At 46.1% G+C, this 21,874-nt stretch overlaps 2 protein-coding genes and 1 long non-coding RNA gene across 9 annotated transcripts in view; 1 reads left to right on the top strand and 2 right to left on the bottom strand.

Moving 5' to 3' along the window:
* Positions 1 to 21,874, top strand: part of LOC127600226 (CUB and sushi domain-containing protein 3-like) — a 782,730-nt gene that overhangs the window by 86,688 nt on the left and 674,168 nt on the right. The gene's annotated exons all lie outside the window — the stretch shown is intronic.
* Positions 1 to 21,874, bottom strand: part of LOC127600376 (uncharacterized) — a 257,704-nt gene that overhangs the window by 96,159 nt on the left and 139,671 nt on the right. The window lies entirely within an intron of this gene.
* Positions 6,908 to 21,874, bottom strand: part of LOC127600353 (uncharacterized) — an 86,466-nt gene continuing 71,499 nt past the window's right edge. The window contains exon 2 of the mRNA XM_052064867.1: positions 6,908 to 7,010. The gene's annotated coding sequence lies outside the window, so the exon portion shown is untranslated. The remainder of the gene's footprint in view (positions 7,011 to 21,874) is intronic.

Genomic DNA, 21,874 nt, shown 5'->3' with positions numbered 1-21,874 from the left:
AGAGGGAAGAAGCTGTTTAAGTGTCTGCTGGATTTGGTGCGCATGGATCTGTAGCGCCTGCCTGAGGGGAGTAGCTGGAAAAGGTGGTGGGCAGAGTGCAGGAGGATTTTCCGTGCCCTTGTCTTGATTCTTGCAGTGTGCAAGTCCTCAAGAGTGGGTCGGGCGGTGCCAATGATTTTTTCTGCCGTCCAAACTGTCCGTTGAAGTTGGATTTTGTCCTTTTTTTGTGGTGGCCCCAAACCAAACTGTGATGGAAGAACACATGATTGATTCGATGACTGCCGTGTTGGCCTGCCACCTCCTGTGGCAGGCCATGCTTCCTCAGCATCCTCAGGAAGTACATGCTCTGCTGGGCCCTTTTCGGGATGGAGATGGTGTTGACTTCCCACTTTATGTCCTGGGAGACTGTGATTCCCAGGAACTTGAAGGTATCGACGGTTGACACAGGGCAGTTGGATAATGTGAGGGGCAACGGTGGAGAAGAATGTTTCCTGAAGTCCACAATCATCTCTACAGTCTTGAGAGTGTTCAGCCCGAGGTTGTCCAGAGCTCCATCTGCTCCACTTGTTGTCGGGACGCAGACTCGTCGCCGTCTTTGATGAGACCGATGACCGTGGTGTCGTCTGCGTACTTTGAGTTTGACAGCTGGATTTGTTGAGGTGCAATCGTTTGTGTAGAGGGAGAAGAGGAGTGGAGAGAGGACACATCCCTGTGGGGCTCCAGTGTTAGTGGTGCGTGTTGATGATGTTGTTCCTCCCAGTCTCACCTGTTGTGTCTGTCCCGTCAGGAAGCTGAGGATCCAATGGCAGATCGTAGGGGACACGCTGAGGTGGAGAAATTTGGGGGTGAGGAGTTCCGGGATGATGGTGTTGAACACAGAACTGAAATCCACAAACCGGATCCTTGCTTAGGTCCCTGTGCTGTCGAGGTGCTTGAGGATGTAGTGCAGACCTATGATGACTGCGTCCTCCACAGACCTGTTTGCCCGGTAGGCAAACTGAAGAGGGTCCAGCAGGGGTCGGTGACATTCTTTAGGTGGTTCAGCACAAGGCGTTCAAAGGACTTCATGACCACAGACGTCAGGGCGACAGGTCTATAGTCGTTCATTTCCGATGTTGCTGATTTCTTGGGAAGTGGGATGATGGTAGACTGTTTGAAGCAGGATGGGACCTCACACATCTCCAGGGATCTGTTGAAGCTTTGTGTGAAGACCGGAGTCAGCTGGTCAGCGAAGACTTTCAGGCAGGAGGGGGACACTTTGTCGGGTCCCGCAGCTTTCTTGATCTTCTGCTGCTTGAAGAGCCGTCTCACGTCCTGTTCGTGGATCTGTAGTGGAGAAAAAGAGGGTGGTGGTGGGGGGGTAGATAGAGTCGTTTCTGGTAGAGGTGGGTGTGTGTGGGAAATGGGGGTGTCCTTTTTCAAAAACATGTTTAGTTCATGAGCAATACCCTTATTGTTCACTGTTTGGGGGGGGGGGTGGCATTCGATAGTTTGTGATTGCTTTCAGGCCATTCCATAAAGATGCAGAGGCGTGAGTAGAGAACTGTTTTTTCAGCCTCTCTGCATAGCTTCTCTTAGCGATGTTAATTTCCTTTGTCAATTGGTTTCGGGCGTGTTCGTACAGTGCCTGATCTCCACTTCTAAATGCGGCCTCTTTCTCTTTCCTGAGTTGCCTTAGTTTGGGAGTAGACCATGGCGTGTTATTGTTGAAGGAGCGGAAGGACTTCGTTGGTACACACATATCCTCGCAGAAACTGATGTATGATGTCACAGTGTCTGTGTATTCATCCAGTGTGCCCATTGAAGTTTCAAAGACGCCAGAATCAGTGCAGTCTAAGCATTCTTGTAGAGCTAGCTTTGCTTCATCTGTCCATTTTTTCACAGCCTTAACAACCGGTTTAACACATTTGAGTTTCTGTCTGTATTAAGTGGATTAAATTGTGGTCAGAAATTCCCAATGCTGCATGGGCGATTGATGAGTATGCATTTTTGATTGTTGTATAGCAGTGGTTTAGAATGTTGTCTTCTCTGGTGAAACAGCCGATGTGCTGCTTATATCTGGGAAGCTCTATTAAAATCGCCCAAAATTATCAGGGGTAACTCTGGGTATTTTAGTTCGAGTTTGTTTACTTGTTCAGCTAGCGTTTGTATCGCCGTGTTAGCGTTAGCTTGTGGCACAATGTAAACGCCGACTAGTAAAAAGGAGCTGAACTCACGTGGCGAGTAGAATGGCTTGCAATTTAAAGACAGCGACTCCAGGTCCGGGCTGCAGTGTGCGTGAAGCTTCGTGACATCAGTGCACCATTCTTTGTTGATATAGAAGCAAATCCCACCGCCTATCGATTTCCGTGGTAGCTCCGTGTCGCGGTCGGCTTGGAGAAGGCGGAAGCCGGGTAGATGTAGCGCGGAATCCGGGTGGCGGTCACTGAGCCAGGTTTCAGTGAAGCAGAATGAAGCAGAACGTGCAATGGTTTTGTTGGTCTTTGTGAGAAGAAAAAGTTCATTCATCTTGTTTGGCAGAGATCATAGATTAGCAAGATCGTAGATTAGCCGGCTCGCTTTCCCCTCCTCCGGCGGCGTTTCCATGCTCCGTACAGCGCAGCCGCTCCGCTCGCGATTAGCTCCGAAAAACCTTGTGGATTTTCGTGTGCTGGTGAAAAAAGACCGAGCGTAGACTCCCCAATGCTAAGCAACTTTTCCCTCGTATAAGTAAGCCGCTCAGGGTCGCCAAAAACTCACGAAAATGACAAAAACAAGGATAATACAAGGGAGCGTGTAACCGGGGCTGCCATTCCAGTCGGCGCCTGATGACATGTCAATGAGTTATGACACGCCCACTTGGCCATCACTTGCTGTAGATCAGGGGGGGGGGTGCCCAAACTTTTCGGATCAAAGATCTACTTTTCGATCAACTAACCTCCTGGGATCTACCCTTGCCGGCACGCGCGCATACACACACACGCACACACACACGCACACACACACACACGCACGCCATGATGAGAAACAGCCTGAAACTGAGGCATGCGACGCACTTTTGCAGCCTGTTAACTATCGTAGCTCACACGTACCGTTTTAAAGTGCTTCCCTGGACTCTCCTAGATTCCAATTCTTTGCCAGTGCCCTCAGTGAATTGTACACGAAGCAAACTCTGAATGAGAATAATGACGATAAAAGATATATATATATATATAGCGCAACAGCTCTGATCACAAGCTGCAATTGCAGACCGCTGAACGCTAACAACTTACGGTGACGTAATCACAAGCCACCGTAAATTCAGATTTACCTGCTTTATTTTATTTTTTTAATATTTTTGGGGTGAAAATGAGACTGATAAGATGATTAGGGTGCAGCGTACATGAACACAAAAAAATATGTTATGAACATGTACAAAGACACACAAATGGGTTTTTTTTTTCTCCTCAACTCTCTTCGGATCTACTTGGGACCTGTTTTAGATCTATCGGTAGATCAGGATCGACGTAATGGGCACCCCTGCTGTAGATGATCACATTACTTTGCTTGTCCAATCAGAGCTGCGGGAAATTTATTTAGCTCAGAAGCCAACGTGCGACTGTTGTGATAATTTGTTGTTTAAAAAAAAAAAAACTCAAAAAGTAGTTGTCTATTTGACTGTGTGTTGGTGAATGCACATGTCAACCCTTTTTGTCACAATTAGTGCCTGCTAATAATCACCACAAGATGTCATCGGAACATTATCCGGGAAACAACTTAATGGGGAATATAAAGAGAGTCATAGTCTTTGGCGCATCGCATTAGAGGGCGCACTGTCGGCTTTTGTGACGAAATTGAATGCTTTTAGGTGCGCCTTATAGTGTGGAAAACACTGAATGTAAGTTTCGTGTGCCGGATAGGCTTGAGAGGGTTATAATTTGGGAAATTGAATATAATCAATGTGTTGTCAATTCCACCCTGCTTGGAAGGGTCCCCCAATTTAGAAAGAATATCAGAAATGATTTAGAGAATTATTAAAGCACAATACAACCTAATCATACTCTGTGGCCACCTGCACAATGGCGAAATGACATAAGATCATGTGGCTAGCTACATCAGGTCAAAGACAAGATTTTTTTCTCATGTTTAGCAGACCATTAAAAGAAACACACAATTTCTCAGTTATTCATATACTATAGCTTCAAACCTTGAGATGAATGGCATCTTAAATTCATCTGTACAGCAGAGAGAAAAGGCCCTCTGAAGATTTGACACATTATTCATTTGGCACAGGCACATCTAGCTGAAATATTAACGATCACTGTTTTAATCTTGCTGGAGCTGGGACTACACTTCAGCAATTTGACTGAATTTGTTGGGTACCAGAACATTTCAATTATTCTGCTTTTGGTCAACTGCAATAACTATATGCTGTGCTGTTTACCTTGACTCTCAGTACTTCTGAGGAGCTGATTTTTGATAGCCCTGATACATTAGCAGGGCACGACAGATATGGATTTTTTTAGGCCGATGCTGATTCCAATATTTGATAGACAACTGAGTCGTTGGCCAATTATTTTGAATAACATAAAATAAATAATTTGTGTTTTTGGTCCCTTCAAAGTCACAAAAATAATGATATGAATTGCAGGCAAACCATTTGATTTTTTTTTACCATACTTTGTCCTATAATATTTATTTTTTACTTTAAATATGCAAAAAAATGAACTGATGAGATTAGCTTTTAATTTAGGCCATAAATGTATGCAGTGCCTAAGCACTGAAGGTACTGGCAAAGCATGATTTCTGAATGATTCCCAATTTTTTTTACCATACTTTGTCCTATAATATTTATTTTTTACTTTAAATATGCAAAAAATGAACTGATGAGATTAGCTTGTAATTTAGGCCATAAATGTATGCAGTGCCTAAGCAAAGCATGATTTCTGAATGATGCCCTCTAACTTCACATTTCTTCTGCATCGTTATTTCCTTTGCCTTGAACAGAGTCACATTTGAAATATACTGCATGATGTATAGAGAGTGCAATCAACTGAAACGAGACAATTTTATCACTAACAATGCACACTAATAATACACACTCAACTCAACTCAATTTTATTTATCAGAGCACTTGAAAATAACCTCCTCTGCTCACAAAGTGCTGTGCAAAGAACAAAAATGAGTCATACAACAACAAAGGCAGTTAAAACAATAAATTAATAACATAAAAACAGTGCCACACCACCACAAAACACGCATGCTGAGTCAAAAGCCAAACAATAAATAGGAGTTTTAAAGATGGGCAAATAGAGCGTTTGCTTATTGTTTAACGGGAGGTTATTTCAAAGTGAGGGATACATCTCTTAATGATGTAAATATCACAATATTCAACACCCATATCACACATTGCTTGTTTTTCCCAATATTGTGCTAACCCTAATTCACACAGTATAATGATCTGTCGGCCATTCATGTCCTTTGCTTACTGCTTTAAATGACCATCCATCCATCCATCCATCCATCCATCCATCTTCTACCGCTTATCCGGGGCCGGGTCGCGGGGGCAACAGCTTTAGCAGGGAAGCCCAGACTTCCCTCTCCCTAGCTACTTCTTCCAGCTCTCCCCAGGGGATCCCGAGGCGTTCCCAGGCCAGCTGGGTGACATAGTCTCTCCAGCGTGTCCTGGGTCTTCTGGGTCTCCTCCCGGTGGGACATGCCCAGAACACCTCACCAGGGAGGCGTTCAGGAGGCATCCAAATCAGATGCCCAAGCCACCTCATCTGGCTCCTCTCGATGTGGAGGAGAAGCGGCTCGACTCGGAGCCCCTCCCGGATGACCGAGCTTCTCACCTTATCTCTAAGGGAGAGCCCGGACACCCTGCGGAGAAAACTCATTTCGGCTGCTTGTATCCGGGATCTCGTTCTTTCGGTCACGACCCATAGCTCGTGACCATAGATGAGGGTTGGAACGTAGATCGACCGGTAAATTGAGAGCTTTGCCCTTTGGCTCAGCTCCTTCTTCACCACGACAGACCGATACAACGTCCGCATCACAGCAGACGCTGCACCGATTCGCCTGTCGATCTCTCGCTCCCTCCTGCCCTCACTCGTGAACAAGACCCCAAGATACTTAAACTCCTCCACTTGGGGCAAGATCGGAGGGGGCACTCCACCCTTTTCCGACTGAGGACCATGGTTTCAGATTTGGAGGTGCTGATTTTCATCCCAACCGCTTCACACTCGGATGCGAAACGCTCCAGTGAGAGTTGGAGAGCCCTGTTTGAAGGAGCCAACAGCACCACATCATCTGCAAAAAGCAAGGATGCAATACTGAGTCCACCAAAACGGATCCCCTCAACGCTTCGGCTGCGCCTAGAGATTCTGTCCATGGTTATGAACAGAATCGGTGACAAAGGGCAGCCTTGGCGGAGTCCTACCCTCACTGGAAACGATTCCGACTTACTGCCGGCAATGCGAACCAAACTCTGACATCGGTGGTATAGTGACCGAACAGCCCGTATCAGGGGGTTCGGTACCCCATACCCACGAAGCGCCCCCCCACAGAACTCCCCGAGGGACACGGTCAAACGCCTTCTCCAAGTCCACAAAACACATGTAGACTGGTTGGGCGAATTCCCACATACCCTCAAGGACCCTGCGAAGGGTGTAGAGCTGGTCCACTGTTCCACGGCCGGGACGAAAACCACACTGCTCCTCCTCAATCTGAGGCTCGACTTCCTGACGGACCCTCCTCTCCAGCACCCCTGAATAGACCTTACCAGGGAGGCTGAGGAGTGTGATCCCTCTGTAGTTGGAACACACCCTCCGGTCCCCCTTTTTAAAAAGAGGGACTACCACCCCGGTCTGACAATCCAGAGGCACTCTCCCCGTTGACGACGCGATGTTGCAGAGGCGTGTCAACCAGGACAGCCCCACAACATCCAGAACCTTGAGGAACTCCGGGCGGATCTCATCCACCCCTGGGGCCTTGCCACCGAGGAGCTTTTTAACCACATCGGTGACTTCAACCACAGAGATAGGAGAGCCCACCTCAGAGTCCCCAGGCTCTGCTTCCTCCAAGGAAGGCGTGTTGGTGGAGTTGAGGAGGTCTTCGAAGTACTCTGCCCACCGGTTCACAACGTCCCGAGTCGAAGTCAGCAGCGCCCCATCACCACTGTACACAGTGTTAGTGGTGCACTGCTTCCTCCTCCTGAGACGTCGGATGGTGGACCAGAATTTCCTCGAAGCCGTCCGGAAGTCGGCTTCCATGGCCTCACCGAACTCTTCCCATGCTCGGGTTTTTGCCTCGGCGACCACCAAAGCTGCGTTCCGCTTGGCCAGTCGATACCCGTCAGCTGCCTCTGGGGTCCCACAGGCCATAAAGGCTCGATAGGACTCCTTCTTCAGCTTGACGGCATCCCTTACTGCTGGTGTCCACCAGCGAATACGAAGGTTGCCGCCCCGACAGGCACCAACCACCTTACGGCCACAACTCAGATTGGCCGCCTCAACAATAGAGGCACGGAACATGGTCCACTCGGACTCAATGTCCCCCGTCTCCCCTGGAACATGGGAAAAGCTCTGTCGGAGGTGGGAGTTGAAACTCCTTCTGACAGGGGATTCCGCCAGGCGCTCTCAACAAACCCTCACAATACGTTTGGGTCTGCCAGGACGGACCGGCATCTTCCCCCACCATCAGAGCCTACTCACCACCAGGTGGTGATCAGTTGACAGCTCCGCCCCTCTCCTCACCCGAGTGTCCAGGACATGCGGCCGCAAATCCGATGACACGACCACAAGGTCGATCATCGAACTACGGCGTAGGGTGTCCTGGTGCCAAGTGCACATGTGGACACCCTTATGTTTGAACAAGGTGTTCGTTATGGACAGTCCGTGACGAGCACAGAAGTCCAATAACAAAACACCACTCGAGTTCTGATCGGGGGGGGGGCGTTCCTCCCAATCACGCCCCTCCAGGTCTCACTGTCATTAGCCACGTGAGCATTGAAGTCCCCCAGTAGAACAAGGGAGTCCCCAGCAGGAGTACTCTCCAGCACACCCTCCAAGGACCCCAAAAAGGGTGGGTATGCTGAGCTGCTGTTTGGTGCATATGCACAAACAACAGTCAGGACCCGTCCCCTCACCCGCAGGCGGAGGGATGCAACCCTCTCCTCCACCGGTGTGGACCCCAATGTACAGGCACTGAGCCGGGGGGCAATAAGTATGCCCACACCTGCTCTGCGCCTCTCACCGTGAGCAACTCCAGAGTGAAAGAGAGTCCAACCCCTCTCGAGAGGACTGGTACCAGAACCTAGGCTGTGTGTGGAGACAAGTCCGACTATATCCAGTCGGAACTTCTCTGCCTCACACACCAGTTCGGGCTCCTTCCCTGCCAGAGAGGTGACATTCCATGTCCCAAGAGCTAGCTTCTGCAGCCGAGGATCGGACCGCCAGGGTCCCCGCCTTTGGCTGCCGCCCAGCTCGCATTGCACCCGACCCCTTTGACCCCTCCCACGGGTGGTGAGACCATGAGAAGGGGGACCCACGTTGCCTCTTCGGGCTGAGCCTGGCCGGGCCCCATGGATGTAGGCCCGGCCACCAGGCGCTCGCCAACGAGCCCCACCTCCAGCTTTAAATGACCAAATGTCCAAAATATGCAAAGTCCGACAAATTGCTGTGGAAGGGATTTTCTATTGGGTGGCAACTTTGGAGTGTGCATGTCAGTTTTGTATGGATGAGATTCCAGTTCAAATTCTCTGCACATCACTGCACGATATCAGATAAACTGCTCTGACTGTTCGCAATTAAATAATGTACACAGAGTCTGTAACTACCTGGCTCGCAGTCTCAGTGTCAAAGAAACCTTTATTTTCCACCCTGCCATTTTAAATAGCATGTTGTCCAAATTAGAATAACTGGAGCCCATCCTAGCTGACCTACTGTGAAAGGCAGTGTACACTTTGGACTAGTCACCGGCCAACTGTGGGAGAGTAGCATTTTCATTTCTTAATTTCTAACCAACAACCAGATATAAAAGTGATATCATCTTTTAATCTTTAAACAAAAAACTAAAAATTCTAAAAAAAAATTCAGGTAAAGTTTTAGGTTGCTCTCTTCAGTGTGCTGCATAGTGAAACACAGTGCTATGAAAAACTATTCGACCTTTTCTCAAATGTCCTTCACAGTTCATTTTCACTGCCCACACCTATGTCTGATGACTTTCATACCTGTTTGATCAAGAAATAGTGTCGCTACTGTCTGTCTAACAAAGTTAAGTTGGGCAAAATATCTCAAAAAGATGCCACCTCCCCCGCAAAAAAGAACAAAAAACAACAACAAAGAAAGAGACTTGTATGAGTCTGGAAGCAAACAAAGCCATTCCTAAAGCTTGAGGTCTCCAGTGAACCACTATGAGAAACACTCCAGTGAACCACTATGAGAAACACTTTCCACAAAGACATTTAGAAAAATGGAGGAGTGCTGAGCCTTCCATGAAGTGGCCAGCTACACAAATTACCCAGGAGTTATAGTATTTGTAGTCAAGACCACACCAAATGAGGCCAAATCATTATGGAAAACTCCGGTCCTCATGGGCCACTATCCTGCATGGATGGATTTTGTGAATCCTGCATGGATTTTTCCCCTCGTCAAACACACCTGGTTCAAATGATCAGGACATGCTATCTTTATCAGGTTTCTGCAGAGCTTGCTGATGAGCGAAACAAAAAGGACACTTTCCCTCGAAAGAGCACTTGTGTTCTGTTTGCCGGAAATCAAAGCCTGGATGGCATCAACTTCTTGAAGATATGGTTTGGTCACGCTGGCCTTTGTACACTTTACCCTGTTGACTTGGGCCGGCTGGCATCTTATCTGAAGCCAGCAGTTTAGAATTTGGGCTTTAAAAAAGACAGTGATTGTAATTGGACTGGCAAAGTGCTGCTGCGGTTCAAGCCATCTTTTTTCTTTTTTATGTCTCAGGCAGCTGGCTGAAGTAAAGCCTCTTCTTTCACAACAACATTTAGAAACAGTAATGCATGCATTTGTTACATTGCGACTGGATTTTAATGTAGGGGGAACATATAACTCCAATTCTGGCCTCCCCTTAGTAGCTCCCCATATGTTTTAGAATTCATTTCAAGATTGGTATTCATCTTGAAATGGTGTCGCTGCACCTTTTTTTCTTCTCCGAGACCTCCGGCTCTACGTACCTTCGCGGTGTCTCAGGTCAGTGGACCAGACGCTACTGGAGGACAAAGCGTAGCCTCACAGGGGATCAAGCATTTTCCGTTGCCAGGCCCTCCCTTTGCAGTATGCTTCCATTAGACTTAGGCACGGCACCTCTCTGTGTATCTTTGAAACTCGTCTTAAGACACATTTTATTATTTTGGCTTTCGCCTCAGCATTGTTTCTGTGCTTTATTGAGTTTACTGTTTGTATGTATTTGTTTCATTCAATTCATATTTTTACTTTTTGTACAGCACTTGGTTTGCAGCTGTGCTTGTTTTTAAAGTGCTCTGTAATCAAAGTCCAGTTCAGTTTCATAAAAGAGAATAATAATAATGCATTGAATAAATTGCTAAAAATTGCCTGGTCCTCCAAAGGTGAATGCATAACACCACAAAACGTAAATGATAGACATACCGTATTTTCACGACTATTCGACGCATCGTACTAATGGCCGCAGTCTCATTAATGCGTGACATTTCTGTATTTTACACATACACAGGACGCATTGTACGAATAGCCGCAGTTTTACAGTGGTAAAACATACGCCAGCTTAAACATACGGCATGCATGCGCGCACTCTAACACGTTAGCTTGAAGCATACGGTAGCATGCCAAAACATACAAATAAGATAAAAACACGTTTTTAAAAGGGCAACGAAAGCAGAACTGAGTTCGGGTGTATTTTATTTAGCCATCGTACAATGTTCTCACGTTTTTCGATCAATCATCACCTAGAAATCCATCAAAGTCCTCATCCTCTGTATCAGAAGCAGAGGACTGCACATCTCAGTTGTCATTGAATGCATCACATGCTAGTGTGAGTTGCTACGCATTGCCGAGCGGAAAGAAGGAGTAGCAACAGCAAAGTCAACATTTCTCTCGTGTGAAGCTTTCCCACATTTGAAAGTAAAGAACAGAGCGAAACATGGTGGCAGCGCGTGTGTGTGTAGAAAGAATTGAACAATTGTGCAAGTACCGTAATCCATCAAAAACGCCGCGTTCCCTCTCGTTGTTGCGTATTGTGGCGTAACTCGCCAAGCGCTGCCTCTCACTCTTTGTAAAGTTGTGTTTGCCACCGATCATCCATTGTTCCCATGCCGTTTGCAACTTTACTTTGAACGCCCGGTTGATGCCAATGTCCAGCGGTTGGAGTTCTTTAGTCAAGCCTCCGGGAATAACGGCAAGCTCAGAGTTCATTTGCTTGACTTTTTTTTTTCACCGCTGCTGTGAGATGGGCACGCATGCCAAAAGCATAACCGGTGGCTTTAAGTTTGAACTGAGCTTCGTAGGCGTGCGTGTCTTTTTGTCGAATTTATTTTCAGGGGTTCTCAGAAACCAAAACCGGAGTTGTTTTGCAACAAAGCACATTGCCACACTCTATACAAGTGTTGGTACTGGCTTGAGGCGTCCACTTACACGCCCACCCTTCACCATTGGCGGACTAGCTTGTCTGTCCTCTCTCTCCCTCTCTCTCTCTCTCTCTCCCTCTCCATATTTGTATGTATACACGCCCACCCTTCCCTGATTGGCCGACTTCTTTCACAGTCACTTCCGCCTTTTCTCTATATAAACAGCGTGTCGGCAGTCAGTTAGATTTTGGAACTCAGCGCATATAAAGGACGCTCCGCACCATAAGGCGTACTGTCCATTTTGGAGAAAATTTAAGACTTTTAATGGTGCCTTATAGTCGTGAAAATACGGTACTTTTTCAGAGGGGACATGCTGGAAGAAACAAAGAGCTGCAGCTGGAGAGTTCATGGTCATTTAAAGGAGTGTGTTCGCACATGGGCCCGAAATTGTGCTTTTACAGGCCAGGCCACCTCTTGAGCCCTCTTTCCCTTCATCTAAAGCCAGTGCGTCTCCTGTGTGTTAGCAGATGGTCTTTTGATCTCACGTCCTCGGAGATCCTGCCCTCCATGCTCACCAATTGTTTCATACAGCAAAACATACTGTACATTTCCCCGAATTACTAAACTAACTGTCATGTAACCTTCTCTTTCTTGTCGCGGTCCTAAAAACTTTTCATTTATTCTTTTACCCTTGTGCCCTTTTATCTTATTCGAAATGCTTATCTTCTGCAGACCATAATTTGTGTGCATGTGTTTGTGCGTGACATTTGAAGAACTGAGCTACAGGGTAAAAATTCAATGTATTTTCAGACTGTAGCTCTATTCCCCAAGCCTGCTCTGTTCTTATAGAAGCATTGTAAAGCAGTGGCAGTCTCCTTGCAACATATTCTGCCTCCTCCTGCTATTTGATGCCATTTACAAGCTTTATGTTACTTTCCAGAAAATGTGAGAGTTGTGAATCCATTTATGTGTTTGTGTGTTTGTGTGTGTGTGTGCGTGCGTGCGTGCATGCGTGCGTGTGTGTGTGTGTGCGCACGCTAGCACTGTAATAGTCAAAACTGTAGTTGGAAACATTTCATCTTTTGCAACATTTGATTAATAAACCGATACTTAATACTAGTCACACGTGTTAAAAGGGTCATCTCTCTTCACTCATAATGGCATATACGTCATCTTATGTTTTCCTCATTGACAAGAAAAAGGAAGAAGGCACGCTTGAAGGGATGTAATGCTGAGCATTGACTGAACTGTACATGAGAGTTGGAGAAAGAATGAGCAAACAGGCTCAGTGAGCTCCAAGGGGAACAGCTGTGCAATGGGAAATTAATCATTCTAATAATGAAAATGCCGCTACTCATTGGACCAGTGGTGGCTCGTACAGTCAGTCCTTGCACGATACACATGCTTGTGGCACTGTTGGGTGCTGAATTCCACCGCCCATAGCCAATCATGTTTAATCCCTCCCAAACCCCAAACATGAATTTGCATTAGCCAACATAATTTCCGGTTGGGCTTCGAGTGAGCTGAGTGACTTCGAATCGGAACTTTCCGGCTCCAATATGGCTGCCACAGGAGACGTTTCTTCGGCAGGCTGCTGGTGCAAATCTATTATAGTCTCATCTTCATATTCAAATCAGTGGAGTCTCTTCAATGTAGGATAGGAGAATGTGGAGCCGGCATAGGCGTGCAAAGTCCAATTTTGGGAGTGCTGAATTACCCCTAAATTAAATCCAAATACCCTCCAAAAACGACGCGACTCCCTTCTCATTCATTCCAGCAGGTTCACTGTGCTTTAAACAGTGGATGCTGAGCGCCCGCAGAGCGTCTACTGCCCGGACACCGAGCGTCTTGAGAGTTCAGGGTAGGTTGTCTTGATGTGTTGAACGGAGACAAGTAATTGGATACAAGCTGGGTTTTGTCCCGCCCATGGACACTCAGTGTCTCCAGGACTGGATGGCAGTGGGCGGGTACCGGACCCCAGGCTTTTCTGCATCAGATTGGATGATCTGTCTGAGCCTGTGTGCCAGTTTGATTGACATTGAAATGAACCAATCATCGATCTTTCATTATAAGCATCTGTGTGAAATTTTTTTCCATTCGCATTCTGTTCTGATTTGAGCTGGAGACTTCTACTAATCATTTTAGCGACACTCTTTGTTGTAAACAACTTGCGACAAATTAATCTTTTATTTCTGATGGGTTTTATTGTAGTTCCTGTAGTTGTAGGACACTAATTAAGTCCCTAGAAAAGAAACCTTGTTGGTATGACAAGTTCACAGATCATTTTCTTGAAAAAGAACGGAGAGTAGAATTCACGGATAAATAAACGGACACATTTTATGATGTCGGCCAAAATTGAGCTTCCCCTCTTTGACAGACCAGCATCCGCCACTGGTATATTAGAGCTGTCAGTTTAGTGCATTTTTATTGGCCTTAATTTAAATGAATTTTAACGGGATTAAATTTTTCCCCAATTAACGCGGATCTCACTTTGCTTTATAAATAAACAAAGCAGCCACGGCAGCGCGAGACACCGAAAACTGATACATAAAGAGTTTATGAATGGAAAGTTTACTTTTAAAAAGTTGCCAGATTCTTCCACTAACAAGACCAAAGTTACTTGTATTTTTTTCAGTAGTAAACTGAGCTATCATCATAGCACGTCAAGTCTGAAATATCACTTAATGGTCAAGCACACAGCTGACGTGAGTACTCCGCCCCCTCGTCGAAGACAGACAGGTATGGCTCATTTCAAAGCGAAGAAAATGGATAACACGACAAAGAAAGAATTTGCTGAAGCCAAAGCTAAATGTATGGCGACTGCATGCGAGCCTGTCAAAATTGTCCAAAGCTCGACTCAAGCTGAAATGATTCGCATTGCATCTAATGACTCCACTACGGATTGCTAGCGAGAGCCTCCATTAAAAGCTATGAACAGAAATTGCACGTAGCGGAAAAGGCTAAGTTACACCAAACGGAAGAAGACACTGTTTCGGGAGAGAAATAAGAGACTAAATTGATGAGTCTCTGGTGAATAAAGAGCAGGCATTCTGTTCATTTCGATGTATGCCACTGACGCGATTGTTACTTGTTGGAACTATTTTGTGTGGAAGGTTACAGTGTTCCGTGTCCATATAAATAATGGCGGTGGAGCTTCCCTGTGTTCGTCTGACAGCGACGGTGTGCTGAGGCATGTCGAGAGTTCAGCGGTGCAGTCGTAGCGACCATACTGAAAATAAAACGTCTCCCGTGTTGTCATCGAACCAAGTGTAGTCATCAGAAATGATGTCTACACAAAACCGTAGAGAGACTTCTGCGCAAGAAGGACCATCAGAATCAACATAGCCTGACTGCTGTGTTCAAAGCAAATTTGAGAAAAACGAAGTATGCAACCATGCCTTAAATCCACTATAGGCCGAGTCCTAGTTTACCTTACTGTCATTTTAGCTCGTTTTAATTGGCATTAATTTAAATGATTTTTTACGGGATTAAATTTTTTCTCGCGAGATTAACGCGGCACACGTCACAAGCGGATGTTACGGTACTCTATAAATACACCAGAAACAAGACAACAAGCGCACTGCGGATGTCCACGCCCATGTCTGTTTTTGCCAGCCATGGCAGCGCGAGACACCGAAAACGGATGCTTAAAGAGTTTATGAATGGAAAGTTTACTTTTAAAAAGTTGCCAGATTGCTCCACTGACAAGACCAAAGTTACCTGTTCTTCTCTCTCTGTGTATCATACAGATATACGATGTATGCCACTGACGCGATTGTTACTTGTTTGGAACTATTTTGTGTGGAAGGTTACAGTGTTCCGTGTCCATATAAATGGATTGGGTGGAGCTTCTCTGTGTTTGTCTGACAGTGACGGTGCGCAGAGGCGGTGACATGACAACGAAAGTTCAGCGGTGCAGTGGTAGCGACCTAGCGAAAATAAAACGTCTCCAGTGTTGTCATCCAAAATGAGGTAGATACAAAAACCGTAGAGGGACTTCCGCGCAAGAAGGACCAACATAATCAACATAGCCTGACTTTGTTAGGGGGAGTGAAACCTCCCCTCTTTCAGAATGGTTTGCCCCAGCAGCACGGGGGAAGTGCTTGCGCTTGTTTGTACGGCCGGCAGTTTTGAATACAGCGGCACATAACGAACACTGGTGTCCGGGGTCTCGTTATTCTCTAACAAACATACAGAAACAGACTGCTGTGTTCAAAGCAAACTTGAGAAAAACGAAGTATGCACCCATGGTTTAAATCCACTATATGCTGAGTACTAGTTTACCTTAGATGTGCACTTTATAATGTTATATTGCTCTGTTTTGATTTCATTAAAAAAGATGTTAAAGCAGCTGTTGTGTGACAAAATATTTTTTTTCACTGTTGTTGATGGACAGTAATATTGTGTGAGAGATTATGTGTGAACAACTGCTCCAAGTGAAAAATGTTCATGTAAAATTGAAATTGTTATTTCAGTAAATATTTGCATTTGGCACATAGAAAACTGATTCATGATTCCAAGTTGATGAGAGCATTAAAATGGGGAAAAATAGGACAAAAAATGTAAAAGGAAATTCAGAAACGATAAAAAATATGTGAGTAATCCCGATTAATTTTTTAGTTCATTTGAGTTAATTATGACAGTTGTATTTCTAATTAGATTAAATATTTTAATCGTTTGACAGCTCTAATATATATATATATATATATATATATATATATATATATATATATATATGTGTATGTATATAGTACCGTATTTTCACGACCATTCGGCGCACCGTGTTGTTGGCCGCAGTCTCATTAATGGGTGCTGTTTCTGTATTTGACACAGACAAAACACACTGTATTATTGGGCGCAGTTTTACAGTGGTAAAACATATGCCAGCTTAAACATACGGCATGCATGCGCGCACGCTAAAAACACGTTGGCCTGAAGCATATGGTAGCATGCCAAGACATACGGATACAAGCTAAAAACACGTTTTTAAAAAGGCAACGGAAGCAAAACTGAGTTCCGTTGTATTTTATTTAGCCATCGTACAATGTACTCACGTTTTTCATTCAATCATCATCCAGAAATCCATCAAAGTCCTCGTCTTCTGTATCAGAATTGAACAATTGTGCAAGTGGCGGTAATCCATCAAAAACGCAGTGTTCCCTCTCGTTGTCAGAGTTACTCTCATTGCCATGTGGCTCCACAGAAATGATGCCGGCTTTGCCAAAAACTCGAACAACAGTGCAAGCAGACACGTTCGTCCAACCAGCCGCAATCCATTCGTAAATTGTGGCGTAACTCGACCAGCACTGCCTCTCACTCTTTGTAAAGTTGTGTTTGCCATCGATCATCAATTGTTCCCATGCCGCTCGCAACTTTACTTTGAACGTCCGGTTGATGCCGATGTCCAGCAAAAAATGAGCACATAACACCATCCAGTGTGGGTCCTTGGGCAAGATCCTGTCACGTTGTGCCCGAAGCGATAGAAGGATCGCTTCGTGCACTACAAAATAAGGAAGAGGATCCCCGAAATAGCAGACACAGAAAGATGTTTGTCAAAGAACAAAAGGAGTCTTTAATACAAAACACAAAATAACCCGACAGGGAGAATAACAAAAAGCGCTGGTCAAAATAGGGACCAGGTATCAAATAAAAGGACAACAGAAAACGCTTGCGGAAAAAGATAGCAAGGAGGGTCAGATTAGACAAAGAATATAATTTCACTCGTAAGAGGAACAACGACGCGTAATAACTGCCACAAGGCTAAGAGGCAATGTATCAATGCAAGTAGGAAATTGGGCGAGAGAAATGTTGGCACGGCGTGGAATTCTCCGGCATTAAGTCAACTGCCAGAGCGCACAAATAAAGCCAGTGTAATTAGTCCCTAATGGGTGACAGGTGTGTAGGATGGCAACAGGGCCTGCCCCCTGCTGGCAAACACGGGATGTGACAGATCCTTCACGCTAATGCCTACCTCATACATATGATGAGAGACAATAAAACGAATGACATGCCGGCTCAGACGTCGCCCGGCCAAACAAGGTCTGCGTCAGGTGCTGGGGAACCAGAGCACCTTGATGAAAAATGGGCTACTGGAACAAAGCGGAGATGGGCGAGATGCGATAACATGGCTCTGTTGGAATGCTACTACTCAAGAGAATGTGGGCTAAATGGTTACTTCAAAACCCACAGTCACGGTTGACCACGAAACAACTAGTAGCTCAGTGTTCCAACATCCACAAACGGCAACTGCTGTCACAACTTGAGATTGATGAGGTACAACGCAGGTTCCATGGTGAAGGGCCCCAGGCTGCCAGATCAGAGGAGGAGGTCATACAAGAGATTGGGAGGCAAGCCCCAATGAATGCAGATGACAAGATTGGGTGGCCAGCCCCAATGAATGAAATGCTGAGCGAGGCAGCAACTGACCTGAAAGCTAAGATCATGGGGAGAATGAAAGCTGGGCAACCTAGAAACCGATTCCAACGGCTATGTGAAGTACCATCTGAAAGTCTCATAGAAAGTGTGAATGCAGCACTGAGGACGATCCCTACCGTAACGATCACAGAAACCAATGAGCTGATATACGCTTCAGCATCAGTGATCCTGGAGACTCTGGGCTATAAGCGCAACCATGGAAGCCATGAGATACGTTACCCACCATGGAAAAGACGGTTGGAGGCTAAGATCAAGGCGGCCCGGAAAGATGTGAGTCAATTGACGGAGGCCCAGAGAGGTGTGATGAAAAGGCCGATACCCGAGAGGTACATCCAGATGACCATACCTGAAACTGCCAAACAAAGGCTCCAAGCCTTGTCCAGTCGCCTAAAGCGGTACACGAAAGAGAATAAGGTCAGACGAATAAACAGGCTGTTCGCAACACAACCTGCGAAAGTGTACGCTGAGTGGCAGGGTCCTAATAACAGAGCTGACCCACCAAGACTGGAAACTGAAAGGTACTGGAAAGGCATATGGGAGAAGGAGGTTGCACATAACAGCAGTGCACAATGGCTGGTGACCCTGAGAGAGGAGCACAGCAACCTCCCTGAACAGAACCCAGTTACCATAACAGTGGCAGACATACAGGAAAGAGTCTCAGATATGAAGAACTGGACAGCACCAGGCCCGGACATGGTCTACACCTACTGGCTAAAGAAACTCACAGCACTCCATGAGCGCCGAGCAGTACAAATGAACCAGCTGCTGAGGGATGAGACTCACCCAGAATGGCTAACCGAAGGGCGAACGATCCTGATCATGAAGGATCCCTCGAAGGGTGCAGCCCCATCCAACTATCGGCCAATGTCAGGTCGGTCCAAATTGACACTCAGGAATAACCAAAAGGAGGAGACAGGAGACTCGATTCTGGTACCGGGAGGGAACGAGGAGAAGCGTTCGGTTTCAGTTCTCCACACGTAACCCTAACGATGTCCCCCTTCACCTCCTCATTTATTGGGAAGATACTACATAGGTGTGTCCAACCTAAAGGGTGGGGGCTGTTGACCACACACTGAACTTGTTTGACTATGTGTGTGTATGTGAGTGCAATTTACGTACATGTGTGCAAATATCACATAAACATCCCGTTGCAGCTGGTGTTGATTCAGCCTTGCTCGCTGTTTAGTCTTAACAGTTATCTCTTCCCAGCCACGTCCTCGGAAAGGTGGTTGCGACCCTAACTTCTCACACAGTACAGCAAGCAAAAGTGAGCACATAATGAAGAATATATAATGATTATAGATGTGAGTAAATAATAAAGGATATATCTTTATTGCAAGCATAAGCGTTCTTCTTTGCAAGCAAAATCAAACTACACTGACAGGCATAAGCATTCTTCATTGCGAGCATAAAATGACGACACGAGAATCAACCGAATAATACGTGAATGTATGATTACTAAAAAATAATAAATCCAACATTCCCCCCTGTTCATCCTACATTTGCTCGTATCATCACACAGAACCTTCCCGAAGGACTTTATTCAGTGGAGTCATGCCGCACACACAAACATAGTTACACCTAGGGGCAGGGAGCAAAACGACTAAAAACCATCTATGACCCCCTGATGCCGAAGCGAAATCACGTCATCATCCGAAGAGGCATAATCAACCTCAGAATCACTGCCATCAAACAACAACAGAGGATACATCTCATTCACTTTAGACGTCGTGGGCGAGACAGCCGTAGTAATAAGCCGGATAAGCAGCACTCTGATACAGGGAATGCAACAGCATCCACACAACGTCAAGACAGCTGCAAAAAGAGCAAAAGAGATTAGTACATAACACACCAAATCCTTGTACTCTCCGAAGGCTTTATGCCACCACCCGCCCAGAAGGACGTATTCACGCCGGAATGGGCCCTTATCTTGCGATTCAGGGTGCGGAGGCCTTCAATGGCCTTGGTGAGGGCGCCATCAGGCGCGGTGTTGTTAGGTATGAACGTACAACACTGATCACCAAACTTCGTACATACTCCATTGGTCTCTGCCAACAGCATATCAACCGCGATGCGGTTCTGAAACGCCATCAGGGAGGTGGCCGCCAATTGCTCTTTTATAGCCAAGACGGCTTCTTCAGTAAAATTTCCGAGCCTCTGGACATTGTAGTGGAGGTAGTTGATCCTGTCAACATTTTTATTAGGGGTAACCCAAATGAAAATGGATTCCCAACCGGCAGCAATCTGGTTAACCAACTTATACTCATCTGGCACGCCACGAGGAACCCCAATTGCGTCTATATAGGTGGGATCGCCATCCCTCCAGGAGGCGGCACGCCGGAACCGGAGAAGGTTACTTCCCGTCATCGACGATAACGCAGCCCCCTGTATATCCTCCGCTGTTGATGGAAACACAGTTTCACACATTGGCAAAAGCAGTGATACCAACGCACAGACACCGCTAGCACCCTTCAAAGTATCATAAAGCTTAATTCCCCCACACCACCACCACACATCGCCTCTAGGAACAAGGGGCACCGCAACATCAAAGACAGCCTGACACCACCCGGAGCTCAGAAACCCCACCGACCGCCGACCCCAGCCACCCTGACGCAAATAAAATTCGCGCGCGCCACCTTTGCTGAAAAAATTGGTGTAACCGATACAGCCTTAGTCAGAGGGTACGTAATGTGCCATTGACGACAAGAATAGATCGGAGTTCTCTTTGTCATTATTTCCAGAAAACAACGATCGGGTAGTAATGTAGGAATTATTCGTAACAGCGGCCTCGGCCCCATACAGGTAACAGCTATAATTTACCAGGGAGGAAGCATGCTCCATTAACAATAACCAGTTATTCCCGGTTTGAGAAACTCCGGTTATCGACAAAATTTTATCATCTGTAGTCACGTCGCTTTCCAATTTTACCGTAACGCCATGCGACCGAGAGAAATCGTCCAACGCCTTAATGGGTCTCGCCAGGCTGGGGGAAACACACAAATTTATCACGAAGTAGGGGCATCTCCCCCCATAGGGGCTCAGATAAAACACCAAACACGGTTCCGAGTCGCAAGAAAAACCTTGGAAAGTTCGTATGGTCACTTGCATGCCCACTTTAACGTGGACCATTTGTATTAAAGGCCTCAATTTCCTAGCACAGCTGTCTGTGGTCCACTTATGCCAATTTGTCCCCTTTTCAGCAACTAAATTCGTACGTAGATTTGTACGTCAAATATAACCTCGAGCATAACTATGGGCACTATACGAATGTGCTTTGGGCCCGGAACTAAATATCGTCCCATCTTGTGTCAACTTAATCTGCTCCCAAGGAATAGTCATCACAACAGTTGTGTTATGTGGGAGGCAAAGCTTTACTCCTCGTTCAATCTTTTTAGGTGTATTGTCCAACGCACATACCGTATTTTCACGACTATAAGGCGCCATTAAAAGTCTTAAATTTTCTCCAAAATGGACAGGACGCCTTATGGCGCGGAGCGTCCTTTATATGCGCCGAGTTCCAAAATCTGACTGACAGCCGACACGCTGTTTATATAGAGAAATGGCGGAAATGACGGTGGCCAGGCATGAAAGAAGTCGGCCAATCAGGGAAGGGTGGGCGTGTATATATACATATATGGAGAGGGAGAGAGAGAGAGAGAGGGAGAGAGAGGACAGACAAGCTAGTCCGCCAATGGTGAAGGGTGGGCGTGTAAGTGGACGCCTCAAGCCAGTACCGACACTTGTATAGAGTGTGGGAATGTGCATTGTTGCAAAACAACTCCGGTTTTGGTTTCTAAGAACCCCTGAAAATAAATTCGACAAAAAGACACGCCTACGAAGCTCAGTTCAAACTTAAAGCCACCGATTATCTTTTGGCATGCGTGCCCATCTCACAGCAGCGGT

This window comes from Hippocampus zosterae, chromosome 5 (assembly GCF_025434085.1).
Source record: "Hippocampus zosterae strain Florida chromosome 5, ASM2543408v3, whole genome shotgun sequence".
Lineage (NCBI taxonomy): Eukaryota > Metazoa > Chordata > Actinopteri > Syngnathiformes > Syngnathidae > Hippocampus > Hippocampus zosterae.
The sequence above is the reverse complement of the archived record's forward strand: the minus strand, read 5'-3'. Positions and strand labels throughout refer to the sequence as shown.